This window comes from Cynara cardunculus (genome assembly GCF_001531365.2).
Source record: "Cynara cardunculus var. scolymus isolate 2C chromosome LG 17, CcrdV1, whole genome shotgun sequence".
Classification (NCBI taxonomy): domain Eukaryota; kingdom Viridiplantae; phylum Streptophyta; class Magnoliopsida; order Asterales; family Asteraceae; genus Cynara; species Cynara cardunculus.
The window spans coordinates 27,427,614-27,433,935 of NC_037544.1; positions in this window are offsets into that span (position 1 = coordinate 27,427,614).

A 6,322-nucleotide genomic window follows, 5' to 3' on the forward strand; every position below is an offset into this window, starting at 1 on the left:
TGTTTTATTAACTTTTAAAAATAACACATTTTAATCTTTAATAGGACACTTTTAAGTGTCCTATTAGCTTTAAACATTAATACAACAATCAAAAGTGTTTTATTAACTTTTAAAAATAACACAACACTTTAAAATGTCCTATGAGTTTCTAAAATAATATAACACTTTAAAGTGTCCTCTTAGACTTTTAAATGATATAACACTTAAATAGTGTCCTATTATACTCTAAAATAATATGACATTAAAAAGTGTCCTATTAAAGTAAATCAAATAGGACTCCCAAAATAATGTGTCGTATTAACCATTTTAAAGGACGGATCTTGAAAAGTGTCCCAAAAAAGTGTCCTATAAAACTTTTTTTGTTGTAGTGTTTTTTTTATCGATTCTTTTGTTTGATCAATTTTCGTTTCCTCTGTGGTTCTGTTCTTTTTACATATCCTTATGGAGGTAAAACTATTTTGTTCTTGGTATAGGTAGGTTAATAAATTTACATATGGGTAGTTCTTGTGTTTCTAATGTGTAGATTTCTCAAGTAGTTCATACAACTCAATGACAAAAAGCTTCACCCAGTAAAACATACACACACAAATTTGAAGAAGTTAAAGGTGGCTTATCCCTTTCTATGGGAGTGCCCAATAAATATGAATTCCATTATTCAAGTTGAACCAGGTATACGTTAGTCAGAAATCCAGAATCGTATTTGACTCGAAAGTGCCATAAACTTCTTTGTAATAGTTGAAGCTTCTAAACTTTTAGTAAGACATTCAGTTTGTCTTTATAAGTCCTGATAATGTTTATTGAATAAGCTTTTCTGTCTGAACTTGATTTTCCCTTTGTGTGGTCAAGATTCTTCCTCTCCCAACCTTGAATCAAGTTAATTAGACAAACATTAAACAGTCATAGAGTATACCAACTTCAACGACTAGGCCCTCAACTATTAAGCGTATTATTGATTTTTGGAAAGAAGCAGGCCAGGAATTGATAACATTCACCAGTTAGAACATTAAACTTAGAAGCCTTAGATTGACAAGCATTGACACATAGGAATGTCTTGAAAGCACTAACTATCTGTTTAGGTAGTCGTTTATGATCCCACATCTCCAATGAGGATATTGGGTATTCATAGTGAGTAACCCTCCCAAGTATTATAACACATTTTAAAATTGTGAGCCTGGGTTGCGACTTGCAGGCAAAGCATACAAAATCGCTAAGTTGGTTGGGGTGCCCTTAATATTAAATAGGGGGAACATATAGTTTTAAAATTTAAATATATCTTGTGGATCAAAATCAATATGGTAAATACTTCAACAATTGCCTTGTGGGCCATTTAGCATGGATGGAAGAATGGTGGAAAGTTTAAGCATGGGTGGAAGATTGGTAGTTGATCTTTTGAAAATCTTTATTTGGCAAACTTTCTTGTAACATGATTTTATGGTCATCTACTTATTGCTCACATTTTCATGATTAGGTCATCTAGATGACTTCGTTTTTTTAAGAGTAAATATACAAAGAAGAGAAGAAGTTCTTGTTAAACTGGTATGTATGGGGTTTTATCTGAATGCTATAAAGTTGTGCAGTATTGACCATTATTACCACCCTATCTATATATGAATTTGTACATTTGTAAAATGTATCTATATTCATGCATTTGGCAAGTGTCCATGCTTGTTATTAATTAATGGTACAATTTCAGACATTCTGTAAGGCGGCCTGCTTCAATTAAATCGCTTGATTTGAAGCTTACAACTTTTGACATCGAGGAGAAGTTAAAGTTATGTACCAGATTTCCACATGAGGGATCCAAAAACACTCCATCTTATCAGTCATGTGATTTTAACTTACTGCCTGTTGGTTTTCAGGTTTGCCCTTGACAGTTCTATATCATTTGCAAATTTTATGGTATATCATATTCTGTTGAAACTTTGCAGGCGTTTGTTGACTATAGACAAGAGGAGATGAGTTGCAGAGAGACTAAGGAGAAGAAGATTGGTGATGATCTCTTGTTGTTAATCAATTTCAGTGGAGCCAATCTGAATCTGGATCTTCTTTAGAAGTCAAATAAGTTTCCAGAAACATTAGTTAATTCATCTTATTTCTATTACATCTGCTTTGATTTATGCAAATTTGAATGTCTTTAGTCAATTTTTGCTACTGGAGCATGATATTTAGATTCAAATGAAGCCTATTTGATTTGTACTGCCTTCCACCGTACTCAAACTTAATTCATGAGGAAATGTTCATTAGCTTCCAATAGGTTAGAATGACCAAACCTTTTTACCACATTTGTCCCAAAATGGCCTACATTTGACTTTAGCATATGATTTTGTATGTAGTTTTTGGAAATTGAATTGGTTTCTGTGCCTTTTTATTACCTTATTTACTTATTGGTTGTACTGTTTACCCCAAACTTTGTAATAAAAAGGTTATAATAATCGACAATTAGGATGATATATTGTTTATTCTTCTATCTATCACCATTTGTTTTTATTCTCATAGTAGAGATAGTTCTTCCTTAGATTCCTTAATTGAGAATTATATCTCCACTATGTTTTTTTTTTACTTTGTTGTTCTTTATATCTATTTTACCCTTCAAGCATTTTGTAGAATTTGGCTTCTCTGCTCATTGGGGTAGAGGTCTGATTTGCTTACATCCCCCGACCAAACTTGCTAGGGTTAAAATTGTTACTGTTACATTTTGTTTTATAGTTTCATTTTACCAGTCTTTGATAGGGGCATGAAGATTTTGGGATTAGGTATTCGTAGCTTGAAAACATGATTGTTAAACACAAAGTCGTTCTCCCAATCTTCGTAAGGTTGTTGAAGTTAAGGGGTCATTTACCAAACACTTACCCGGGTAAGGGCTTTCTAAGTCACATTATCTTACTGGATGAATATAGTAAGGGTCTGTTTACCAAACCTTACTCGCTTAATCGGGTAAGTGCTTACTAATTCACGTTACCTTATTAAATGAATATAACAATGATAAAAAATTTACTCGGATGAATATGGTAAGGACCGGGTAATCGTTCAGTAAATAGCCACTTTATATCCTTTTCTCAAAAAAATAAAAAAAACGGACGAGAATATTTACATGGCAACTTGTTCATCAAGAAACTTTTATGAATGCTTCTGATTCTGTTTTCATGAATTTGATTTGGTTTAAATTCATTTACCTCTCATGTCAAAATGTTGTTCCTCTAAGCTCCCATGTTGCTTATGATTTTCATCCTTTATGTTTACCAGGGACATATAGATATTGACCTGAATGAGGTTGGAAGACAACAATCAGCCAACTTGATATGGTTTTTGCAATTACAAACAAAGCAAGAATCAAGAATTTGAACACGATTTGTCAATGTTCGATGTAATGCATGTATTTAAATCATTGGAAAGGTAATAGGATGTAACATTAGGCCACCTTTGAGTTGAGTTTTCAAATATATTTTTGGCAGGTCATCATTTTTGTAAAATTATATTATGTTTTTTCTTTGTAATTTTTTTAATTATTTTGAATAGAATTTTACTTGGTGATGAGAGTTACCCAACACTTTTGTAAGATCCATATTTGAATTTGACATTGGTACTTCAATAGCCGTCATTATAACATTTTGAAGGACTTTGAAATTTTAAAAGAGAATAAATCTTGATAAAACTTTTTGCATCCCGTCACAATGCACGGACACACAAATAGTATATATTAATTAAATTTATAGGATTGTAACTTTTATTAATATTGGATTCATTAAATAAAATGTTTGATTTAATTAAAAAACGTAAGACAAATAAAAAAAATTATATTTGTTGATGTATTTATGTTGCGTAAATAAAAATAATATGAAATGATAAAGAAGATGAAGGGTTAAATGAAAAGTTAAAATTCATTTAATGAAAAACTTCTTATTTAAAAATATGAAAAAAATAGAAAAATGTGAATGAAGACTTCTTTAAGCAAGCTCAAGTTTTGCTTTTATATATATATATATAGATTATCTTTTTTGTTTAATTAATAAATAACATAACTATCTTAAATGATTTGACTCACATTTCATGACACCCTTCACGTGTCGAACTTGAGAAAATATTTAGCTGAACAAATCAGTCGTTGCAGATTTGGATGATGTCAAAGTACGACAAGCTTGCTTATGCGGGAGATCCCGTCGACATATTGGACAAGTAGACAAAAAGACTAAGGGACCGTTTACTAAACGCTTAACCGGGTAAGCATTTACCAAGTAACATTACCTTACCGGATGAATATAGTAAGGACCAAGAATCTTACCCGGTAAGAGCGAGACAAGGATCAAGCGTCTTACCCGGTAAGTGAAGACGACGACTCTTATCACGGTAAGCGCTTACCGGGTAAATTATTATATAGTATGTCGTTTTGATGAACTAAAATCTTACCCGGTATGTATATAATAGTGTTAAATTTTACCGGTAAGCACTTACCGGGTAAGTGTTTGATAAACGGCCCCTAAGAAACAAAAGTATACCGTTGGTGTTAAGTGGAAATTCCACAATGGTGCAGAAAATGATGTCGGAGTTATAGAAGAAAGGATGAGGGCTAAATACCTTCAACTATTTAGACGGTAATAATTCCGAGGAAGAAATTTCTTGACGGAGGGGAGAATACACGAAAATCCAAGAAAATAAGAAGAAATATATTTGGTCCAAAAAAGTGATTTTAAAAATCAGAATAAAGATGAAGAAAATATAATATTAGGGGTAAATATTTGTAATATTTAGAGGGCAAAATGTCATTATCCAATAGTTGAAGGGAGTCTCATATGTCAATTGTTTCAAATTGTCTTGCCAAAAGGACAAGTGTTTTGTTTATATTTTTATATACAACTTAACTTAGTTCTTAAATTACATATTTAAGTATTTTAAAGACTTTCACTGCAAACAATTTTAATTGTTATCCGTTCTATTTTGAATGTTTACTGAGATTTTATAGTTGATGATGTAACATTTTTCTTGGTAAATTAAGATATTACAATTACATGCACATTTAAGTAATGTTTTTGTTTGTGGGCTGAGCACAATTTATTTGAAATAATATATTAATGAAATTCACATGTAAATATAGTGTACAAGGACAAAAAATGCATTTCTTCATAATTTATGTGAAATTTGGATTGAATCTCCATGAGATAACAACTAACACGTACATAACCTTGTTTCACATGCTATCTTACGAACATTCACATGTGTATTTATTTTGAAAGGCTCATTTTTATTTTTATTTTTAATGATATGTGTGTAGACTGTATTGAACATTCAAATATGAACGTTGTTTGTTATTCATGATAAATCATTAATCTCCCCTCTCCCTCCTAAAAAAATAGTTATGTTTGGTTTATAACGTGGAATAAGAGTTTAAGGGATTTCAATAGCATGAGATAGATAACAAATTACTATTTCATAAGTATCTGAAGTTTGGTTTATGGTTTGTTGTCCTGGCCTTTTATACTTATGCTATCTTTTCTGGTAATTAATTTTACATAATATTTGGTAATTATTATCATGTAAATATTTTGATATTGAACGAATTTATGGTCTTTAGAAAATCATACAGATGGCAAAGATGAATTAGTAAAGCCATATTATATGATTTATGAGTTTCATGACCATCTTACAATGAAGCTCAATCATAAGTATGGACCATGGAGTTGATAGCATGGAAATAGATGCAAAACCTAAAGTTATGTTGCATGACAAAAAGATAGTAAAAGAACGAGTCTCTTTAGTAACTTCATTTAATCTAATACCTCAGTACATTCATATGCTGAGCAAAATGAAAATTAAAACTACAAGGAATGTATGCTTTTAGGGGAAAGCATTGGTGAATTAGAAACATGGGATTATGAGACCATCATAATTACATACTTAAATCTTATAACCACCCTTGGAAGAGTCAAAGGAGTCAACACAGTCATTTAACTCCCACTCATGTAACTTTTGTCAAAGAAAAAGAAAAACTCTTACTGAACTTTTTGCTCTCGTTTCTCAAAACACACATACTCTCAGCTCTCTAACCGCAACACACACACACACTTGTTATTTTTCCTCTGTCTCCCTTTGTGTATTGGTTCAGTGAGTTTCATCTTCAAAAACATCTTACATTCGACCGATTTACGTCATGAATCCTACTCGAGCTTTGGTTGGGGCATTATTGTTAATGTTATTCCTCCAAGATAATTTACATAACAATCTTTGGGTTTAGTTCATGCTAGTTTTAATGATTCATTTGTTCACAAACTATGAAAACTTCAAAAGATTGGTGTGTTTTCTATTTTTTGAACTAAATTCTTTTGGCAAA